Source organism: Salmo salar, chromosome 22 (genome assembly GCF_965601325.2).
Source record: "Salmo salar chromosome 22, fSalSal1, whole genome shotgun sequence".
NCBI classification, from domain to species: domain Eukaryota; kingdom Metazoa; phylum Chordata; class Actinopteri; order Salmoniformes; family Salmonidae; genus Salmo; species Salmo salar.
In genome coordinates, this window is record NC_138312.1 from 65487350 (window position 1) to 65509927 (window position 22578).

Here is a 22578-nt window from a genome sequence, read left to right on the forward strand (position 1 = left end):
CTAGTTGAAAACTGATCGATTTGAATGGGTATTTTTTACGTTCGTTTACTTTGATTCACGTACTGATGCATCAATTGACTCAAAATAAATGAGCTCCATTCTTTTTGAAGTTTTATTTTTTCATTTTCTCTTTTAAAATATTAATTGACCTCATTTGCTCAATATTCATTTGTCAACACTCATCATCAGTTTGCTGTCGCGGCTTAAGAAGACAGAGTGTGAAAGACACAGCAGATGAAATACAAAAGATTTGAACTGAAGCCTGGTCAACAGTTTGGAAGACTGCTATGCTCAAAAGTATAGCACAAACACTCACATGAGGTTCAATCTTTCCAAGCACCATGGACAAGAACAATTGATATCCTCATTGTCATTGCCGCAGAAAGAAAAACAATTTTATTCTTGTGTAAGGCTCGTTGGTCTAGGGGTATGATTCTCGCTTCGGGTGCGAGAGGTCCCGGGTTCAAATCCCGGATGAGCCCTTTTGCAGATCTTTTAACAAGCTCAGACAGGCAAATCTCTGGCCACTGGTTGCAAACAGCCACCTCTTGGGCGCAGGACGAGGTGGCTGAATGGTTTAGGCGATGGACTCCATATCTATTGTGATATTCACTAGTTGGCTCAATAACACACTACATTTAGAAAACCTGCAAGAAGTAAGAGCAAATCTGACTTCCACGAACAAGGACATTGATTCCAATGTAATACACTTGAAATGACACCCAGCCCCTAAAACTAGCCAATATCTCATGCTCTGCATTGGCTGGGAATCAAACCCGGGTCAACTGCTTGGAAGGCAGCTATGCTCACCACTATACCACCAATGCTATTTGAATCTCTGAAGCAACATGGAGACATCGATTCATATCCTGACCGTCATTTTTGTGGAAAGTGAAAATTCTTTGACCAAACGGATCGTTGGTATAGTTGTACTATTATGGCTTAGGGTGAGAGAGGTCCCTGGTTAAAAAATCAATTATTTTAATCAGTACCTGTTACCTTCAGATTAGTCCCGTGACACTTGTGGGGAACGTAGGGCAAAACTGAGAACATTGTGACAAGTGGGGTCACATTAGTTTGGAGGCCAAAGATTTGGGATTCTACAAACAGAAGTTGGCACATAAAGGGTTCCGACTTCAGACGAGTCCCCTGACACTTGTGGGGGACGTAGAGACGAATTGAGAACACCACCGTGTTCGTGAGGGTCTCCCCTTTCCAGGGAGTGGTCATACGATGTTGTAGGTCAAACGGTTCAGAAGCTACATATGTTTTTGTGAGAGGACCGATTATAGGTATGTCTCATGGTTTGACTAACACCTCTCTAGCTCCACCACCTTTCATTGCAGATGTGGAGGTGTAACATAAACAGTTATGGAGGCTTGAGACAGATACGACGCGTTTCAATCTCTCTAGTTGAAAACTGATCGATTTGAATGGGTATTTTTTACGTTCGTTTACTTTGATTCACGTACTGATGCATCAATTGACTCAAAATAAATGAGCTCCATTCTTTTTGAAGTTTTATTTTTTCATTTTCTCTTTTAAAATATTAATTGACCTCATTTGCTCAATATTCATTTGTCAACACTCATCATCAGTTTGCTGTCGCGGCTTAAGAAGACAGAGTGTGAAAGACACAGCAGATGAAATACAAAAGATTTGAACTGAAGCCTGGTCAACAGTTTGGAAGACTGCTATGCTCAAAAGTATAGCACAAACACTCACATGAGGTTCAATCTTTCCAAGCACCATGGACAAGAACAATTGATATCCTCATTGTCATTGCCGCAGAAAGAAAAACAATTTTATTCTTGTGTAAGGCTCGTTGGTCTAGGGGTATGATTCTCGCTTCGGGTGCGAGAGGTCCCGGGTTCAAATCCCGGATGAGCCCTTTTGCAGATCTTTTAACAAGCTCAGACAGGCAAATCTCTGGCCACTGGTTGCAAACAGCCACCTCTTGGGCGCAGGACGAGGTGGCTGAATGGTTTAGGCGATGGACTCCATATCTATTGTGATATTCACTAGTTGGCTCAATAACACACTACATTTAGAAAACCTGCAAGAAGTAAGAGCAAATCTGACTTCCACGAACAAGGACATTGATTCCAATGTAATACACTTGAAATGACACCCAGCCCCTAAAACTAGCCAATATCTCATGCTCTGCATTGGCTGGGAATCAAACCCGGGTCAACTGCTTGGAAGGCAGCTATGCTCACCACTATACCACCAATGCTATTTGAATCTCTGAAGCAACATGGAGACATCGATTCATATCCTGACCGTCATTTTTGTGGAAAGTGAAAATTCTTTGACCAAACGGATCGTTGGTATAGTTGTACTATTATGGCTTAGGGTGAGAGAGGTCCCTGGTTAAAAAATCAATTATTTTAATCAGTACCTGTTACCTTCAGATTAGTCCCGTGACACTTGTGGGGAACGTAGGGCAAAACTGAGAACATTGTGACAAGTGGGGTCACATTAGTTTGGAGGCCAAAGATTTGGGATTCTACAAACAGAAGTTGGCACATAAAGGGTTCCGACTTCAGACGAGTCCCCTGACACTTGTGGGGGACGTAGAGACGAATTGAGAACACCACCGTGTTCGTGAGGGTCTCCCCTTTCCAGGGAGTGGTCATACGATGTTGTAGGTCAAACGGTTCAGAAGCTACAATTGTTTTTGTGAGAGGACCGATTATAGGTATGTCTCATGGTTTGACTAACACCTCTCTAGCTCCACCACCTTTCATTGCAGATGTGGAGGTGTAACATAAACAGTTATGGAGGCTTGAGACAGATACGACGCGTTTCAATCTCTCTAGTTGAAAACTGATCGATTTGAATGGGTATTTTTTACGTTCGTTTACTTTGATTCACGTACTGATGCATCAATTGACTCAAAATAAATGAGCTCCATTCTTTTTGAAGTTTTATTTTTTCATTTTCTCTTTTAAAATATTAATTGACCTCATTTGCTCAATATTCATTTGTCAACACTCATCATCAGTTTGCTGTCGCGGCTTAAGAAGACAGAGTGTGAAAGACACAGCAGATGAAATACAAAAGATTTGAACTGAAGCCTGGTCAACAGTTTGGAAGACTGCTATGCTCAAAAGTATAGCACAAACACTCACATGAGGTTCAATCTTTCCAAGCACCATGGACAAGAACAATTGATATCCTCATTGTCATTGCCGCAGAAAGAAAAACAATTTTATTCTTGTGTAAGGCTCGTTGGTCTAGGGGTATGATTCTTGCTTCGGGTGCGAGAGGTCCCGGGTTCAAATCCCGGATGAGCCCTTTTGCAGATCTTTTAACAAGCTCAGACAGGCAAATCTCTGGCCACTGGTTGCAAACAGCCACCTCTTGGGCGCAGGACGAGGTGGCTGAATGGTTTAGGCGATGGACTCCATATCTATTGTGATATTCACTAGTTGGCTCAATAACACACTACATTTAGAAAACCTGCAAGAAGTAAGAGCAAATCTGACTTCCACGAACAAGGACATTGATTCCAATGTAATACACTTGAAATGACACCCAGCCCCTAAAACTAGCCAATATCTCATGCTCTGCATTGGCTGGGAATCAAACCCGGGTCAACTGCTTGGAAGGCAGCTATGCTCACCACTATACCACCAATGCTATTTGAATCTCTGAAGCAACATGGAGACATCGATTCATATCCTGACCGTCATTTTTGTGGAAAGTGAAAATTCTTTGACCAAACGGATCGTTGGTATAGTTGTACTATTATGGCTTAGGGTGAGAGAGGTCCCTGGTTAAAAAATCAATTATTTTAATCAGTACCTGTTACCTTCAGATTAGTCCCGTGACACTTGTGGGGAACGTAGGGCAAAACTGAGAACATTGTGACAAGTGGGGTCACATTAGTTTGGAGGCCAAAGATTTGGGATTCTACAAACAGAAGTTGGCACATAAAGGGTTCCGACTTCAGACGAGTCCCCTGACACTTGTGGGGGACGTAGAGACGAATTGAGAACACCACCGTGTTCGTGAGGGTCTCCCCTTTCCAGGGAGTGGTCATACGATGTTGTAGGTCAAACGGTTCAGAAGCTACATATGTTTTTGTGAGAGGACCGATTATAGGTATATCTCATGGTTTGACTAACACCTCTCTAGCTCCACCACCTTTCATTGCAGATGTGGAGGTGTAACATAAACAGTTATGGAGGCTTGAGACAGATACGACGCGTTTCAATCTCTCTAGTTGAAAACTGATCGATTTGAATGGGTATTTTTTACGTTCGTTTACTTTGATTCACGTACTGATGCATCAATTGACTCAAAATAAATGAGCTCCATTCTTTTTGAAGTTTTATTTTTTCATTTTCTCTTTTAAAATATTAATTGACCTCATTTGCTCAATATTCATTTGTCAACACTCATCATCAGTTTGCTGTCGCGGCTTAAGAAGACAGAGTGTGAAAGACACAGCAGATGAAATACAAAAGATTTGAACTGAAGCCTGGTCAACAGTTTGGAAGACTGCTATGCTCAAAAGTATAGCACAAACACTCACATGAGGTTCAATCTTTCCAAGCACCATGGACAAGAACAATTGATATCCTCATTGTCATTGCCGCAGAAAGAAAAACAATTTTATTCTTGTGTAAGGCTCGTTGGTCTAGGGGTATGATTCTCGCTTCGGGTGCGAGAGGTCCCGGGTTCAAATCCCGGATGAGCCCTTTTGCAGATCTTTTAACAAGCTCAGACAGGCAAATCTCTGGCCACTGGTTGCAAACAGCCACCTCTTGGGCGCAGGACGAGGTGGCTGAATGGTTTAGGCGATGGACTCCATATCTATTGTGATATTCACTAGTTGGCTCAATAACACACTACATTTAGAAAACCTGCAAGAAGTAAGAGCAAATCTGACTTCCACGAACAAGGACATTGATTCCAATGTAATACACTTGAAATGACACCCAGCCCCTAAAACTAGCCAATATCTCATGCTCTGCATTGGCTGGGAATCAAACCCGGGTCAACTGCTTGGAAGGCAGCTATGCTCACCACTATACCACCAATGCTATTTGAATCTCTGAAGCAACATGGAGACATCGATTCATATCCTGACCGTCATTTTTGTGGAAAGTGAAAATTCTTTGACCAAACGGATCGTTGGTATAGTTGTACTATTATGGCTTAGGGTGAGAGAGGTCCCTGGTTAAAAAATCAATTATTTTAATCAGTACCTGTTACCTTCAGATTAGTCCCGTGACACTTGTGGGGAACGTAGGGCAAAACTGAGAACATTGTGACAAGTGGGGTCACATTAGTTTGGAGGCCAAAGATTTGGGATTCTACAAACAGAAGTTGGCACATAAAGGGTTCCGACTTCAGACGAGTCCCCTGACACTTGTGGGGGACGTAGAGACGAATTGAGAACACCACCGTGTTCGTGAGGGTCTCCCCTTTCCAGGGAGTGGTCATACGATGTTGTAGGTCAAACGGTTCAGAAGCTACAATTGTTTTTGTGAGAGGACCGATTATAGGTATGTCTCATGGTTTGACTAACACCTCTCTAGCTCCACCACCTTTCATTGCAGATGTGGAGGTGTAACATAAACAGTTATGGAGGCTTGAGACAGATACGACGCGTTTCAATCTCTCTAGTTGAAAACTGATCGATTTGAATGGGTATTTTTTACGTTCGTTTACTTTGATTCACGTACTGATGCATCAATTGACTCAAAATAAATGAGCTCCATTCTTTTTGAAGTTTTATTTTTTCATTTTCTCTTTTAAAATATTAATTGACCTCATTTGCTCAATATTCATTTGTCAACACTCATCATCAGTTTGCTGTCGCGGCTTAAGAAGACAGAGTGTGAAAGACACAGCAGATGAAATACAAAAGATTTGAACTGAAGCCTGGTCAACAGTTTGGAAGACTGCTATGCTCAAAAGTATAGCACAAACACTCACATGAGGTTCAATCTTTCCAAGCACCATGGACAAGAACAATTGATATCCTCATTGTCATTGCCGCAGAAAGAAAAACAATTTTATTCTTGTGTAAGGCTCGTTGGTCTAGGGGTATGATTCTCGCTTCGGGTGCGAGAGGTCCCGGGTTCAAATCCTGGATGAGCCCTTTTGCAGATCTTTTAACAAGCTCAGACAGGCAAATCTCTGGCCACTGGTTGCAAACAGCCACCTCTTGGGCGCAGGACGAGGTGGCTGAATGGTTTAGGCGATGGACTCCATATCTATTGTGATATTCACTAGTTGGCTCAATAACACACTACATTTAGAAAACCTGCAAGAAGTAAGAGCAAATCTGACTTCCACGAACAAGGACATTGATTCCAATGTAATACACTTGAAATGACACCCAGCCCCTAAAACTAGCCAATATCTCATGCTCTGCATTGGCTGGGAATCAAACCCGGGTCAACTGCTTGGAAGGCAGCTATGCTCACCACTATACCACCAATGCTATTTGAATCTCTGAAGCAACATGGAGACATCGATTCATATCCTGACCGTCATTTTTGTGGAAAGTGAAAATTCTTTGACCAAACGGATCGTTGGTATAGTTGTACTATTATGGCTTAGGGTGAGAGAGGTCCCTGGTTAAAAAATCAATTATTTTAATCAGTACCTGTTACCTTCAGATTAGTCCCGTGACACTTGTGGGGAACGTAGGGCAAAACTGAGAACATTGTGACAAGTGGGGTCACATTAGTTTGGAGGCCAAAGATTTGGGATTCTACAAACAGAAGTTGGCACATAAAGGGTTCCGACTTCAGACGAGTCCCCTGACACTTGTGGGGGACGTAGAGACGAATTGAGAACACCACCGTGTTCGTGAGGGTCTCCCCTTTCCAGGGAGTGGTCATACGATGTTGTAGGTCAAACGGTTCAGAAGCTACAATTGTTTTTGTGAGAGGACCGATTATAGGTATGTCTCATGGTTTGACTAACACCTCTCTAGCTCCACCACCTTTCATTGCAGATGTGGAGGTGTAACATAAACAGTTATGGAGGCTTGAGACAGATACGACGCGTTTCAATCTCTCTAGTTGAAAACTGATCGATTTGAATGGGTATTTTTTACGTTCGTTTACTTTGATTCACGTACTGATGCATCAATTGACTCAAAATAAATGAGCTCCATTCTTTTTGAAGTTTTATTTTTTCATTTTCTCTTTTAAAATATTAATTGACCTCATTTGCTCAATATTCATTTGTCAACACTCATCATCAGTTTGCTGTCGCGGCTTAAGAAGACAGAGTGTGAAAGACACAGCAGATGAAATACAAAAGATTTGAACTGAAGCCTGGTCAACAGTTTGGAAGACTGCTATGCTCAAAAGTATAGCACAAACACTCACATGAGGTTCAATCTTTCCAAGCACCATGGACAAGAACAATTGATATCCTCATTGTCATTGCCGCAGAAAGAAAAACAATTTTATTCTTGTGTAAGGCTCGTTGGTCTAGGGGTATGATTCTCGCTTCGGGTGCGAGAGGTCCCGGGTTCAAATCCCGGATGAGCCCTTTTGCAGATCTTTTAACAAGCTCAGACAGGCAAATCTCTGGCCACTGGTTGCAAACAGCCACCTCTTGGGCGCAGGACGAGGTGGCTGAATGGTTTAGGCGATGGACTCCATATCTATTGTGATATTCACTAGTTGGCTCAATAACACACTACATTTAGAAAACCTGCAAGAAGTAAGAGCAAATCTGACTTCCACGAACAAGGACATTGATTCCAATGTAATACACTTGAAATGACACCCAGCCCCTAAAACTAGCCAATATCTCATGCTCTGCATTGGCTGGGAATCAAACCCGGGTCAACTGCTTGGAAGGCAGCTATGCTCACCACTATACCACCAATGCTATTTGAATCTCTGAAGCAACATGGAGACATCGATTCATATCCTGACCGTCATTTTTGTGGAAAGTGAAAATTCTTTGACCAAACGGATCGTTGGTATAGTTGTACTATTATGGCTTAGGGTGAGAGAGGTCCCTGGTTAAAAAATCAATTATTTTAATCAGTACCTGTTACCTTCAGATTAGTCCCGTGACACTTGTGGGGAACGTAGGGCAAAACTGAGAACATTGTGACAAGTGGGGTCACATTAGTTTGGAGGCCAAAGATTTGGGATTCTACAAACAGAAGTTGGCACATAAAGGGTTCCGACTTCAGACGAGTCCCCTGACACTTGTGGGGGACGTAGAGACGAATTGAGAACACCACCGTGTTCGTGAGGGTCTCCCCTTTCCAGGGAGTGGTCATACGATGTTGTAGGTCAAACGGTTCAGAAGCTACAATTGTTTTTGTGAGAGGACCGATTATAGGTATGTCTCATGGTTTGACTAACACCTCTCTAGCTCCACCACCTTTCATTGCAGATGTGGAGGTGTAACATAAACAGTTATGGAGGCTTGAGACAGATACGACGCGTTTCAATCTCTCTAGTTGAAAACTGATCGATTTGAATGGGTATTTTTTACGTTCGTTTACTTTGATTCACGTACTGATGCATCAATTGACTCAAAATAAATGAGCTCCATTCTTTTTGAAGTTTTATTTTTTCATTTTCTCTTTTAAAATATTAATTGACCTCATTTGCTCAATATTCATTTGTCAACACTCATCATCAGTTTGCTGTCGCGGCTTAAGAAGACAGAGTGTGAAAGACACAGCAGATGAAATACAAAAGATTTGAACTGAAGCCTGGTCAACAGTTTGGAAGACTGCTATGCTCAAAAGTATAGCACAAACACTCACATGAGGTTCAATCTTTCCAAGCACCATGGACAAGAACAATTGATATCCTCATTGTCATTGCCGCAGAAAGAAAAACAATTTTATTCTTGTGTAAGGCTCGTTGGTCTAGGGGTATGATTCTCGCTTCGGGTGCGAGAGGTCCCGGGTTCAAATCCCGGATGAGCCCTTTTGCAGATCTTTTAACAAGCTCAGACAGGCAAATCTCTGGCCACTGGTTGCAAACAGCCACCTCTTGGGCGCAGGACGAGGTGGCTGAATGGTTTAGGCGATGGACTCCATATCTATTGTGATATTCACTAGTTGGCTCAATAACACACTACATTTAGAAAACCTGCAAGAAGTAAGAGCAAATCTGACTTCCACGAACAAGGACATTGATTCCAATGTAATACACTTGAAATGACACCCAGCCCCTAAAACTAGCCAATATCTCATGCTCTGCATTGGCTGGGAATCAAACCCGGGTCAACTGCTTGGAAGGCAGCTATGCTCACCACTATACCACCAATGCTATTTGAATCTCTGAAGCAACATGGAGACATCGATTCATATCCTGACCGTCATTTTTGTGGAAAGTGAAAATTCTTTGACCAAATGGATCGTTGGTATAGTTGTACTATTATGGCTTAGGGTGAGAGAGGTCCCTGGTTAAAAAATCAATTATTTTAATCAGTACCTGTTACCTTCAGATTAGTCCCGTGACACTTGTGGGGAACGTAGGGCAAAACTGAGAACATTGTGACAAGTGGGGTCACATTAGTTTGGAGGCCAAAGATTTGGGATTCTACAAACAGAAGTTGGCACATAAAGGGTTCCGACTTCAGACGAGTCCCCTGACACTTGTGGGGGACGTAGAGACGAATTGAGAACACCACCGTGTTCGTGAGGGTCTCCCCTTTCCAGGGAGTGGTCATACGATGTTGTAGGTCAAACGGTTCAGAAGCTACATATTGTTTTTGTGAGAGGACCGATTATAGGTATATCTCATGGTTTGACTAACACCTCTCTAGCTCCACCACCTTTCATTGCAGATGTGGAGGTGTAACATAAACAGTTATGGAGGCTTGAGACAGATACGACGCGTTTCAATCTCTCTAGTTGAAAACTGATCGATTTGAATGGGTATTTTTTACGTTCGTTTACTTTGATTCACGTACTGATGCATCAATTGACTCAAAATAAATGAGCTCCATTCTTTTTGAAGTTTTATTTTTTCATTTTCTCTTTTAAAATATTAATTGACCTCATTTGCTCAATATTCATTTGTCAACACTCATCATCAGTTTGCTGTCGCGGCTTAAGAAGACAGAGTGTGAAAGACACAGCAGATGAAATACAAAAGATTTGAACTGAAGCCTGGTCAACAGTTTGGAAGACTGCTATGCTCAAAAGTATAGCACAAACACTCACATGAGGTTCAATCTTTCCAAGCACCATGGACAAGAACAATTGATATCCTCATTGTCATTGCCGCAGAAAGAAAAACAATTTTATTCTTGTGTAAGGCTCGTTGGTCTAGGGGTATGATTCTCGCTTCGGGTGCGAGAGGTCCCGGGTTCAAATCCCGGATGAGCCCTTTTGCAGATCTTTTAACAAGCTCAGACAGGCAAATCTCTGGCCACTGGTTGCAAACAGCCACCTCTTGGGCGCAGGACGAGGTGGCTGAATGGTTTAGGCGATGGACTCCATATCTATTGTGATATTCACTAGTTGGCTCAATAACACACTACATTTAGAAAACCTGCAAGAAGTAAGAGCAAATCTGACTTCCACGAACAAGGACATTGATTCCAATGTAATACACTTGAAATGACACCCAGCCCCTAAAACTAGCCAATATCTCATGCTCTGCATTGGCTGGGAATCAAACCCGGGTCAACTGCTTGGAAGGCAGCTATGCTCACCACTATACCACCAATGCTATTTGAATCTCTGAAGCAACATGGAGACATCGATTCATATCCTGACCGTCATTTTTGTGGAAAGTGAAAATTCTTTGACCAAACGGATCGTTGGTATAGTTGTACTATTATGGCTTAGGGTGAGAGAGGTCCCTGGTTAAAAAATCAATTATTTTAATCAGTACCTGTTACCTTCAGATTAGTCCCGTGACACTTGTGGGGAACGTAGGGCAAAACTGAGAACATTGTGACAAGTGGGGTCACATTAGTTTGGAGGCCAAAGATTTGGGATTCTACAAACAGAAGTTGGCACATAAAGGGTTCCGACTTCAGACGAGTCCCCTGACACTTGTGGGGGACGTAGAGACGAATTGAGAACACCACCGTGTTCGTGAGGGTCTCCCCTTTCCAGGGAGTGGTCATACGATGTTGTAGGTCAAACGGTTCAGAAGCTACAATTGTTTTTGTGAGAGGACCGATTATAGGTATGTCTCATGGTTTGACTAACACCTCTCTAGCTCCACCACCTTTCATTGCAGATGTGGAGGTGTAACATAAACAGTTATGGAGGCTTGAGACAGATACGACGCGTTTCAATCTCTCTAGTTGAAAACTGATCGATTTGAATGGGTATTTTTTACGTTCGTTTACTTTGATTCACGTACTGATGCATCAATTGACTCAAAATAAATGAGCTCCATTCTTTTTGAAGTTTTATTTTTTCATTTTCTCTTTTAAAATATTAATTGACCTCATTTGCTCAATATTCATTTGTCAACACTCATCATCAGTTTGCTGTCGCGGCTTAAGAAGACAGAGTGTGAAAGACACAGCAGATGAAATACAAAAGATTTGAACTGAAGCCTGGTCAACAGTTTGGAAGACTGCTATGCTCAAAAGTATAGCACAAACACTCACATGAGGTTCAATCTTTCCAAGCACCATGGACAAGAACAATTGATATCCTCATTGTCATTGCCGCAGAAAGAAAAACAATTTTATTCTTGTGTAAGGCTCGTTGGTCTAGGGGTATGATTCTCGCTTCGGGTGCGAGAGGTCCCGGGTTCAAATCCCGGATGAGCCCTTTTGCAGATCTTTTAACAAGCTCAGACAGGCAAATCTCTGGCCACTGGTTGCAAACAGCCACCTCTTGGGCGCAGGACGAGGTGGCTGAATGGTTTAGGCGATGGACTCCATATCTATTGTGATATTCACTAGTTGGCTCAATAACACACTACATTTAGAAAACCTGCAAGAAGTAAGAGCAAATCTGACTTCCACGAACAAGGACATTGATTCCAATGTAATACACTTGAAATGACACCCAGCCCCTAAAACTAGCCAATATCTCATGCTCTGCATTGGCTGGGAATCAAACCCGGGTCAACTGCTTGGAAGGCAGCTATGCTCACCACTATACCACCAATGCTATTTGAATCTCTGAAGCAACATGGAGACATCGATTCATATCCTGACCGTCATTTTTGTGGAAAGTGAAAATTCTTTGACCAAACGGATCGTTGGTATAGTTGTACTATTATGGCTTAGGGTGAGAGAGGTCCCTGGTTAAAAAATCAATTATTTTAATCAGTACCTGTTACCTTCAGATTAGTCCCGTGACACTTGTGGGGAACGTAGGGCAAAACTGAGAACATTGTGACAAGTGGGGTCACATTAGTTTGGAGGCCAAAGATTTGGGATTCTACAAACAGAAGTTGGCACATAAAGGGTTCCGACTTCAGACGAGTCCCCTGACACTTGTGGGGGACGTAGAGACGAATTGAGAACACCACCGTGTTCGTGAGGGTCTCCCCTTTCCAGGGAGTGGTCATACGATGTTGTAGGTCAAACGGTTCAGAAGCTACATATTGTTTTTGTGAGAGGACCGATTATAGGTATGTCTCATGGTTTGACTAACACCTCTCTAGCTCCACCACCTTTCATTGCAGATGTGGAGGTGTAACATAAACAGTTATGGAGGCTTGAGACAGATACGACGCGTTTCAATCTCTCTAGTTGAAAACTGATCGATTTGAATGGGTATTTTTTACGTTCGTTTACTTTGATTCACGTACTGATGCATCAATTGACTCAAAATAAATGAGCTCCATTCTTTTTGAAGTTTTATTTTTTCATTTTCTCTTTTAAAATATTAATTGACCTCATTTGCTCAATATTCATTTGTCAACACTCATCATCAGTTTGCTGTCGCGGCTTAAGAAGACAGAGTGTGAAAGACACAGCAGATGAAATACAAAAGATTTGAACTGAAGCCTGGTCAACAGTTTGGAAGACTGCTATGCTCAAAAGTATAGCACAAACACTCACATGAGGTTCAATCTTTCCAAGCACCATGGACAAGAACAATTGATATCCTCATTGTCATTGCCGCAGAAAGAAAAACAATTTTATTCTTGTGTAAGGCTCGTTGGTCTAGGGGTATGATTCTCGCTTCGGGTGCGAGAGGTCCCGGGTTCAAATCCCGGATGAGCCCTTTTGCAGATCTTTTAACAAGCTCAGACAGGCAAATCTCTGGCCACTGGTTGCAAACAGCCACCTCTTGGGCGCAGGACGAGGTGGCTGAATGGTTTAGGCGATGGACTCCATATCTATTGTGATATTCACTAGTTGGCTCAATAACACACTACATTTACAAAACCTGCAAGAAGTAAGAGCAAATCTGACTTCCACGAACAAGGACATTGATTCCAATGTAATACACTTGAAATGACACCCAGCCCCTAAAACTAGCCAATATCTCATGCTCTGCATTGGCTGGGAATCAAACCCGGGTCAACTGCTTGGAAGGCAGCTATGCTCACCACTATACCACCAATGCTATTTGAATCTCTGAAGCAACATGGAGACATCGATTCATATCCTGACCGTCATTTTTGTGGAAAGTGAAAATTCTTTGACCAAATGGATCGTTGGTATAGTTGTACTATTATGGCTTAGGGTGAGAGAGGTCCCTGGTTAAAAAATCAATTATTTTAATCAGTACCTGTTACCTTCAGATTAGTCCCGTGACACTTGTGGGGAACGTAGGGCAAAACTGAGAACATTGTGACAAGTGGGGTCACATTAGTTTGGAGGCCAAAGATTTGGGATTCTACAAACAGAAGTTGGCACATAAAGGGTTCCGACTTCAGACGAGTCCCCTGACACTTGTGGGGGACGTAGAGACGAATTGAGAACACCACCGTGTTCGTGAGGGTCTCCCCTTTCCAGGGAGTGGTCATACGATGTTGTAGGTCAAACGGTTCAGAAGCTACATATGTTTTTGTGAGAGGACCGATTATAGGTATATCTCATGGTTTGACTAACACCTCTCTAGCTCCACCACCTTTCATTGCAGATGTGGAGGTGTAACATAAACAGTTATGGAGGCTTGAGACAGATACGACGCGTTTCAATCTCTCTAGTTGAAAACTGATCGATTTGAATGGGTATTTTTTACGTTCGTTTACTTTGATTCACGTACTGATGCATCAATTGACTCAAAATAAATGAGCTCCATTCTTTTTGAAGTTTTATTTTTTCATTTTCTCTTTTAAAATATTAATTGACCTCATTTGCTCAATATTCATTTGTCAACACTCATCATCAGTTTGCTGTCGCGGCTTAAGAAGACAGAGTGTGAAAGACACAGCAGATGAAATACAAAAGATTTGAACTGAAGCCTGGTCAACAGTTTGGAAGACTGCTATGCTCAAAAGTATAGCACAAACACTCACATGAGGTTCAATCTTTCCAAGCACCATGGACAAGAACAATTGATATCCTCATTGTCATTGCCGCAGAAAGAAAAACAATTTTATTCTTGTGTAAGGCTCGTTGGTCTAGGGGTATGATTCTCGCTTCGGGTGCGAGAGGTCCCGGGTTCAAATCCCGGATGAGCCCTTTTGCAGATCTTTTAACAAGCTCAGACAGGCAAATCTCTGGCCACTGGTTGCAAACAGCCACCTCTTGGGCGCAGGACGAGGTGGCTGAATGGTTTAGGCGATGGACTCCATATCTATTGTGATATTCACTAGTTGGCTCAATAACACACTACATTTACAAAACCTGCAAGAAGTAAGAGCAAATCTGACTTCCACGAACAAGGACATTGATTCCAATGTAATACACTTGAAATGACACCCAGCCCCTAAAACTAGCCAATATCTCATGCTCTGCATTGGCTGGGAATCAAACCCGGGTCAACTGCTTGGAAGGCAGCTATGCTCACCACTATACCACCAATGCTATTTGAATCTCTGAAGCAACATGGAGACATCGATTCATATCCTGACCGTCATTTTTGTGGAAAGTGAAAATTCTTTGACCAAATGGATCGTTGGTATAGTTGTACTATTATGGCTTAGGGTGAGAGAGGTCCCTGGTTAAAAAATCAATTATTTTAATCAGTACCTGTTACCTTCAGATTAGTCCCGTGACACTTGTGGGGAACGTAGGGCAAAACTGAGAACATTGTGACAAGTGGGGTCACATTAGTTTGGAGGCCAAAGATTTGGGATTCTACAAACAGAAGTTGGCACATAAAGGGTTCCGACTTCAGACGAGTCTCCTGACACTTGTGGGGGACGTAGATACGAATTGAGAACACCACCGTGTTCGTGAGGGTCTCCCCTTTCCAGGGAGTGGTCATACGATGTTGTAGGTCAAACGGTTCAGAAGCTACATATGTTTTTGTGAGAGGACCGATTATAGGTATATCTCATGGTTTGACTAACACCTCTCTAGCTCCACCACCTTTCATTGCAGATGTGGAGGTGTAACATAAACAGTTATGGAGGCTTGAGACAGATACGACGCGTTTCAATCTCTCTAGTTGAAAACTGATCGATTTGAATGGGTATTTTTTACGTTCGTTTACTTTGATTCACGTACTGATGCATCAATTGACTCAAAATAAATGAGCTCCATTCTTTTTGAAGTTTTATTTTTTCATTTTCTCTTTTAAAATATTAATTGACCTCATTTGCTCAATATTCATTTGTCAACACTCATCATCAGTTTGCTGTCGCGGCTTAAGAAGACAGAGTGTGAAAGACACAGCAGATGAAATACAAAAGATTTGAACTGAAGCCTGGTCAACAGTTTGGAAGACTGCTATGCTCAAAAGTATAGCACAAACACTCACATGAGGTTCAATCTTTCCAAGCACCATGGACAAGAACAATTGATATCCTCATTGTCATTGCCGCAGAAAGAAAAACAATTTTATTCTTGTGTAAGGCTCGTTGGTCTAGGGGTATGATTCTCGCTTCGGGTGCGAGAGGTCCCGGGTTCAAATCCCGGATGAGCCCTTTTGCAGATCTTTTAACAAGCTCAGACAGGCAAATCTCTGGCCACTGGTTGCAAACAGCCACCTCTTGGGCGCAGGACGAGGTGGCTGAATGGTTTAGGCGATGGACTCCATATCTATTGTGATATTCACTAGTTGGCTCAATAACACACTACATTTACAAAACCTGCAAGAAGTAAGAGCAAATCTGACTTCCACGAACAAGGACATTGATTCCAATGTAATACACTTGAAATGACACCCAGCCCCTAAAACTAGCCAATATCTCATGCTCTGCATTGGCTGGGAATCAAACCCGGGTCAACTGCTTGGAAGGCAGCTATGCTCACCACTATACCACCAATGCTATTTGAATCTCTGAAGCAACATGGAGACATCGATTCATATCCTGACCGTCATTTTTGTGGAAAGTGAAAATTCTTTGACCAAATGGATCGTTGGTATAGTTGTACTATTATGGCTTAGGGTGAGAGAGGTCCCTGGTTAAAAAATCAATTATTTTAATCAGTACCTGTTACCTTCAGATTAGTCCCGTGACACTTGTGGGGAACGTAGGGCAAAACTGAGAACATTGTGACAAGTGGGGTCACATTAGTTTGGAGGCCAAAGATTTGGGATTCTACAAACAGAAGTTGGCACATAAAGGGTTCCGACTTCAGACGAGTCTCCTGACACTTGTGGGGGACGTAGAGACGAATTGAGAACACCACCGTGTTCGTGAGGGTCTCCCCTTTCCAGGGAGTGGTCATACGATGTTGTAGGTCAAACGGTTCAGAAGCTACAATTGTTTTTGTGAGAGGACCGATTATAGGTATGTCTCATGGTTTGACTAACACCTCTCTAGCTCCACCACCTTTCATTGCAGATGTGGAGGTGTAACATAAACAGTTATGGAGGCTTGAGACAGATACGACGCGTTTCAATCTCTCTAGTTGAAAACTGATCGATTTGAATGGGTATTTTTTACGTTCGTTTACTTTGATTCACGTACTGATGCATCAATTGACTCAAAATAAATGAGCTCCATTCTTTTTGAAGTTTTATTTTTTCATTTTCTCTTTTAAAATATTAATTGACCTCATTTGCTCAATATTCATTTGTCAACACTCATCATCAGTTTGCTGTCGCGGCTTAAGAAGACAGAGTGTGAAAGACACAGCAGATGAAATACAAAAGATTTGAACTGAAGCCTGGTCAACAGTTTGGAAGACTGCTATGCTCAAAAGTATAGCACAAACACTCACATGAGGTTCAATCTTTCCAAGCACCATGGACAAGAACAATTGATATCCTCATTGTCATTGCCGCAGAAAGAAAAACAATTTTATTCTTGTGTAAGGCTCGTTGGTCTAGGGGTATGATTCTCGCTTCGGGTGCGAGAGGTCCCGGGTTCAAATCCCGGATGAGCCCTTTTGCAGATCTTTTAACAAGCTCAGACAGGCAAATCTCTGGCCACTGGTTGCAAACAGCCACCTCTTGGGCGCAGGACGAGGTGGCTGAATGGTTTAGGCGATGGACTCCATATCTATTGTGATATTCACTAGTTGGCTCAATAACACACTACATTTACAAAACCTGCAAGAAGTAAGAGCAAATCTGACTTCCACGAACAAGGACATTGATTCCAATGTAATACACTTGAAATGACACCCAGCCCCTAAAACTAGCCAATATCTCATGCTCTGCATTGGCTGGGAATCAAACCCGGGTCAACTGCTTGGAAGGCAGCTATGCTCACCACTATACCACCAATGCTATTTGAATCTCTGAAGCAACATGGAGACATCGATTCATATCCTGACCGTCATTTTTGTGGAAAGTGAAAATTCTTTGACCAAATGGATCGTTGGTATAGTTGTACTATTATGGCTTAGGGTGAGAGAGGTCCCTGGTTAAAAAATCAATTATTTTAATCAGTACCTGTTACCTTCAGATTAGTCCCGTGACACTTGTGGGGAACGTAGGGCAAAACTGAGAACATTGTGACAAGTGGGGTCACATTAGTTTGGAGGCCAAAGATTTGGGATTCTACAAACAGAAGTTGGCACATAAAGGGTTCCGACTTCAGACGAGTCTCCTGACACTTGTGGGGGACGTAGATACGAATTGAGAACACCACCGTGTTCGTGAGGGTCTCCCCTTTCCAGGGAGTGGTCATACGATGTTGTAGGTCAAACGGTTCAGAAGCTACATATGTTTTTGTGAGAGGACCGATTATAGGTATATCTCATGGTTTGACTAACACCTCTCTAGCTCCACCACCTTTCATTGCAGATGTGGAGGTGTAACATAAACAGTTATGGAGGCTTGAGACAGATACGACGCGTTTCAATCTCTCTAGTTGAAAACTGATCGATTTGAATGGGTATTTTTTACGTTCGTTTACTTTGATTCACGTACTGATGCATCAATTGACTCAAAATAAATGAGCTCCATTCTTTTTGAAGTTTTATTTTTTCATTTTCTCTTTTAAAATATTAATTGACCTCATTTGCTCAATATTCATTTGTCAACACTCATCATCAGTTTGCTGTCGCGGCTTAAGAAGACAGAGTGTGAAAGACACAGCAGATGAAATACAAAAGATTTGAACTGAAGCCTGGTCAACAGTTTGGAAGACTGCTATGCTCAAAAGTATAGCACAAACACTCACATGAGGTTCAATCTTTCCAAGCACCATGGACAAGAACAATTGATATCCTCATTGTCATTGCCGCAGAAAGAAAAACAATTTTATTCTTGTGTAAGGCTCGTTGGTCTAGGGGTATGATTCTCGCTTCGGGTGCGAGAGGTCCCGGGTTCAAATCCCGGATGAGCCCTTTTGCAGATCTTTTAACAAGCTCAGACAGGCAAATCTCTGGCCACTGGTTGCAAACAGCCACCTCTTGGGCGCAGGACGAGGTGGCTGAATGGTTTAGGCGATGGACTCCATATCTATTGTGATATTCACTAGTTGGCTCAATAACACACTACATTTACAAAACCTGCAAGAAGTAAGAGCAAATCTGACTTCCACGAACAAGGACATTGATTCCAATGTAATACACTTGAAATGACACCCAGCCCCTAAAACTAGCCAATATCTCATGCTCTGCATTGGCTGGGAATCAAACCCGGGTCAACTGCTTGGAAGGCAGCTATGCTCACCACTATACCACCAATGCTATTTGAATCTCTGAAGCAACATGGAGACATCGATTCATATCCTGACCGTCATTTTTGTGGAAAGTGAAAATTCTTTGACCAAATGGATCGTTGGTATAGTTGTACTATTATGGCTTAGGGTGAGAGAGGTCCCTGGTTAAAAAATCAATTATTTTAATCAGTACCTGTTACCTTCAGATTAGTCCCGTGACACTTGTGGGGAACGTAGGGCAAAACTGAGAACATTGTGACAAGTGGGGTCACATTAGTTTGGAGGCCAAAGATTTGGGATTCTACAAACAGAAGTTGGCACATAAAGGGTTCCGACTTCAGACGAGTCTCCTGACACTTGTGGGGGACGTAGATACGAATTGAGAACACCACCGTGTTCGTGAGGGTCTCCCCTTTCCAGGGAGTGGTCATACGATGTTGTAGGTCAAACGGTTCAGAAGCTACATATGTTTTTGTGAGAGGACCGATTATAGGTATATCTCATGGTTTGACTAACACCTCTCTAGCTCCACCACCTTTCATTGCAGATGTGGAGGTGTAACATAAACAGTTATGGAGGCTTGAGACAGATACGACGCGTTTCAATCTCTCTAGTTGAAAACTGATCGATTTGAATGGGTATTTTTTACGTTCGTTTACTTTGATTCACGTACTGATGCATCAATTGACTCAAAATAAATGAGCTCCATTCTTTTTGAAGTTTTATTTTTTCATTTTCTCTTTTAAAATATTAATTGACCTCATTTGCTCAATATTCATTTGTCAACACTCATCATCAGTTTGCTGTCGCGGCTTAAGAAGACAGAGTGTGAAAGACACAGCAGATGAAATACAAAAGATTTGAACTGAAGCCTGGTCAACAGTTTGGAAGACTGCTATGCTCAAAAGTATAGCACAAACACTCACATGAGGTTCAATCTTTCCAAGCACCATGGACAAGAACAATTGATATCCTCATTGTCATTGCCGCAGAAAGAAAAACAATTTTATTCTTGTGTAAGGCTCGTTGGTCTAGGGGTATGATTCTCGCTTCGGGTGCGAGAGGTCCCGGGTTCAAATCCCGGATGAGCCCTTTTGCAGATCTTTTAACAAGCTCAGACAGGCAAATCTCTGGCCACTGGTTGCAAACAGCCACCTCTTGGGCGCAGGACGAGGTGGCTGAATGGTTTAGGCGATGGACTCCATATCTATTGTGATATTCACTAGTTGGCTCAATAACACACTACATTTAGAAAACCTGCAAGAAGTAAGAGCAAATCTGACTTCCACGAACAAGGACATTGATTCCAATGTAATACACTTGAAATGACACCCAGCCCCTAAAACTAGCCAATATCTCATGCTCTGCATTGGCTGGGAATCAAACCCGGGTCAACTGCTTGGAAGGCAGCTATGCTCACCACTATACCACCAATGCTATTTGAAGCTCTGAAGCAACATGGAGACATCGATTCATATCCTGACCGTCATTTTTGTGGAAAGTGAAAATTCTTTGACCAAACGGATCGTTGGTATAGTTGTACTATTATGGCTTAGGGTGAGAGAGGTCCCTGGTTAAAAAATCAATTGTTTTAATCAGTACCTGTTACCTTCAGATTAGTCCCGTGACACTTGTGGGGAACGTAGGGCAAAACTGAGAACATTGTGACAAGTGGGGTCACATTAGTTTGGAGGCCAAAGATTTGGGATTCTACAAACAGAAGTTGGCACATAAAGGGTTCCGACTTCAGACGAGTCCCCTGACACTTGTGGGGGACGTAGAGACGAATTGAGAACACCACCGTGTTCGTGAGGGTCTCCCCTTTCCAGGGAGTGGTCATACGATGTTGTAGGTCAAACGGTTCAGAAGCTACAATTGTTTTTGTGAGAGGACCGATTATAGGTATGTCTCATGGTTTGACTAACACCTCTCTAGCTCCACCACCTTTCATTGCAGATGTGGAGGTGTAACATAAACAGTTATGGAGGCTTGAGACAGATACGACGCGTTTCAATCTCTCTAGTTGAAAACTGATCGATTTGAATGGGTATTTTTTACGTTCGTTTACTTTGATTCACGTACTGATGCATCAATTGACTCAAAATAAATGAGCTCCATTCTTTTTGAAGTTTTATTTTTTCATTTTCTCTTTTAAAATATTAATTGACCTCATTTGCTCAATATTCATTTGTCAACACTCATCATCAGTTTGCTGTCGCGGCTTAAGAAGACAGAGTGTGAAAGACACAGCAGATGAAATACAAAAGATTTGAACTGAAGCCTGGTCAACAGTTTGGAAGACTGCTATGCTCAAAAGTATAGCACAAACACTCACATGAGGTTCAATCTTTCCAAGCACCATGGACAAGAACAATTGATATCCTCATTGTCATTGCCGCAGAAAGAAAAACAATTTTATTCTTGTGTAAGGCTCGTTGGTCTAGGGGTATGATTCTCGCTTCGGGTGCGAGAGGTCCCGGGTTCAAATCCCGGATGAGCCCTTTTGCAGATCTTTTAACAAGCTCAGACAGGCAAATCTCTGGCCACTGGTTGCAAACAGCCACCTCTTGGGCGCAGGACGAGGTGGCTGAATGGTTTAGGCGATGGACTCCATATCTATTGTGATATTCACTAGTTGGCTCAATAACACACTACATTTACAAAACCTGCAAGAAGTAAGAGCAAATCTGACTTCCACGAACAAGGACATTGATTCCAATGTAATACACTTGAAATGACACCCAGCCCCTAAAACTAGCCAATATCTCATGCTCTGCATTGGCTGGGAATCAAACCCGGGTCAACTGCTTGGAAGGCAGCTATGCTCACCACTATACCACCAATGCTATTTGAATCTCTGAAGCAACATGGAGACATCGATTCATATCCTGACCGTCATTTTTGTGGAAAGTGAAAATTCTTTGACCAAATGGATCGTTGGTATAGTTGTACTATTATGGCTTAGGGTGAGAGAGGTCCCTGGTTAAAAAATCAATTATTTTAATCAGTACCTGTTACCTTCAGATTAGTCCCGTGACACTTGTGGGGAACGTAGGGCAAAACTGAGAACATTGTGACAAGTGGGGTCACATTAGTTTGGAGGCCAAAGATTTGGGATTCTACAAACAGAAGTTGGCACATAAAGGGTTCCGACTTCAGACGAGTCTCCTGACACTTGTGGGGGACGTAGATACGAATTGAGAACACCACCGTGTTCGTGAGGGTCTCCCCTTTCCAGGGAGTGGTCATACGATGTTGTAGGTCAAACGGTTCAGAAGCTACATATTGTTTTTGTGAGAGGACCGATTATAGGTATGTCTCATGGTTTGACTAACACCTCTCTAGCTCCACCACCTTTCATTGCAGATGTGGAGGTGTAACATAAACAGTTATGGAGGCTTGAGACAGATACGACGCGTTTCAATCTCTCTAGTTGAAAACTGATCGATTTGAATGGGTA

The 22578-nt window shown here is 42.3% G+C and overlaps 16 non-coding genes across 16 annotated transcripts; all 16 read left to right on the forward strand.

Moving 5' to 3' along the window:
- Nucleotides 1-410: 410 nt before the first annotated feature.
- trnap-cgg (transfer RNA proline (anticodon CGG)) lies at nt 411-482 on the forward strand. The gene has a single exon. It is a non-coding gene; the product is annotated as a tRNA-Pro (tRNA).
- Nucleotides 483-1819: 1337 nt separating this feature from the next.
- On the forward strand, nt 1820-1891 carry trnap-cgg (transfer RNA proline (anticodon CGG)). The gene has a single exon. It is a non-coding gene; the product is annotated as a tRNA-Pro (tRNA).
- Nucleotides 1892-3228: 1337 nt separating this feature from the next.
- trnap-cgg (transfer RNA proline (anticodon CGG)) lies at nt 3229-3300 on the forward strand. Its single transcript has one exon. It is a non-coding gene; the product is annotated as a tRNA-Pro (tRNA).
- A 1337-nt stretch (nt 3301-4637) lies between these two features.
- trnap-cgg (transfer RNA proline (anticodon CGG)) lies at nt 4638-4709 on the forward strand. Its single transcript has one exon. It is a non-coding gene; the product is annotated as a tRNA-Pro (tRNA).
- Nucleotides 4710-6046: 1337 nt separating this feature from the next.
- Nucleotides 6047-6118, forward strand: trnap-cgg (transfer RNA proline (anticodon CGG)). Its single transcript has one exon. It is a non-coding gene; the product is annotated as a tRNA-Pro (tRNA).
- Nucleotides 6119-7455: 1337 nt separating this feature from the next.
- trnap-cgg (transfer RNA proline (anticodon CGG)) lies at nt 7456-7527 on the forward strand. Its single transcript has one exon. It is a non-coding gene; the product is annotated as a tRNA-Pro (tRNA).
- A 1337-nt stretch (nt 7528-8864) lies between these two features.
- On the forward strand, nt 8865-8936 carry trnap-cgg (transfer RNA proline (anticodon CGG)). Its single transcript has one exon. It is a non-coding gene; the product is annotated as a tRNA-Pro (tRNA).
- Nucleotides 8937-10274: 1338 nt separating this feature from the next.
- trnap-cgg (transfer RNA proline (anticodon CGG)) lies at nt 10275-10346 on the forward strand. The gene has a single exon. It is a non-coding gene; the product is annotated as a tRNA-Pro (tRNA).
- Nucleotides 10347-11683: 1337 nt separating this feature from the next.
- On the forward strand, nt 11684-11755 carry trnap-cgg (transfer RNA proline (anticodon CGG)). Its single transcript has one exon. It is a non-coding gene; the product is annotated as a tRNA-Pro (tRNA).
- Nucleotides 11756-13093: 1338 nt separating this feature from the next.
- trnap-cgg (transfer RNA proline (anticodon CGG)) lies at nt 13094-13165 on the forward strand. The gene has a single exon. It is a non-coding gene; the product is annotated as a tRNA-Pro (tRNA).
- A 1337-nt stretch (nt 13166-14502) lies between these two features.
- Nucleotides 14503-14574, forward strand: trnap-cgg (transfer RNA proline (anticodon CGG)). The gene has a single exon. It is a non-coding gene; the product is annotated as a tRNA-Pro (tRNA).
- A 1337-nt stretch (nt 14575-15911) lies between these two features.
- Nucleotides 15912-15983, forward strand: trnap-cgg (transfer RNA proline (anticodon CGG)). The gene has a single exon. It is a non-coding gene; the product is annotated as a tRNA-Pro (tRNA).
- A 1337-nt stretch (nt 15984-17320) lies between these two features.
- Nucleotides 17321-17392, forward strand: trnap-cgg (transfer RNA proline (anticodon CGG)). The gene has a single exon. It is a non-coding gene; the product is annotated as a tRNA-Pro (tRNA).
- Nucleotides 17393-18729: 1337 nt separating this feature from the next.
- trnap-cgg (transfer RNA proline (anticodon CGG)) lies at nt 18730-18801 on the forward strand. Its single transcript has one exon. It is a non-coding gene; the product is annotated as a tRNA-Pro (tRNA).
- A 1337-nt stretch (nt 18802-20138) lies between these two features.
- trnap-cgg (transfer RNA proline (anticodon CGG)) lies at nt 20139-20210 on the forward strand. The gene has a single exon. It is a non-coding gene; the product is annotated as a tRNA-Pro (tRNA).
- Nucleotides 20211-21547: 1337 nt separating this feature from the next.
- Nucleotides 21548-21619, forward strand: trnap-cgg (transfer RNA proline (anticodon CGG)). The gene has a single exon. It is a non-coding gene; the product is annotated as a tRNA-Pro (tRNA).
- The last annotated feature ends 959 nt before the right edge of the window (nt 21620-22578 follow it).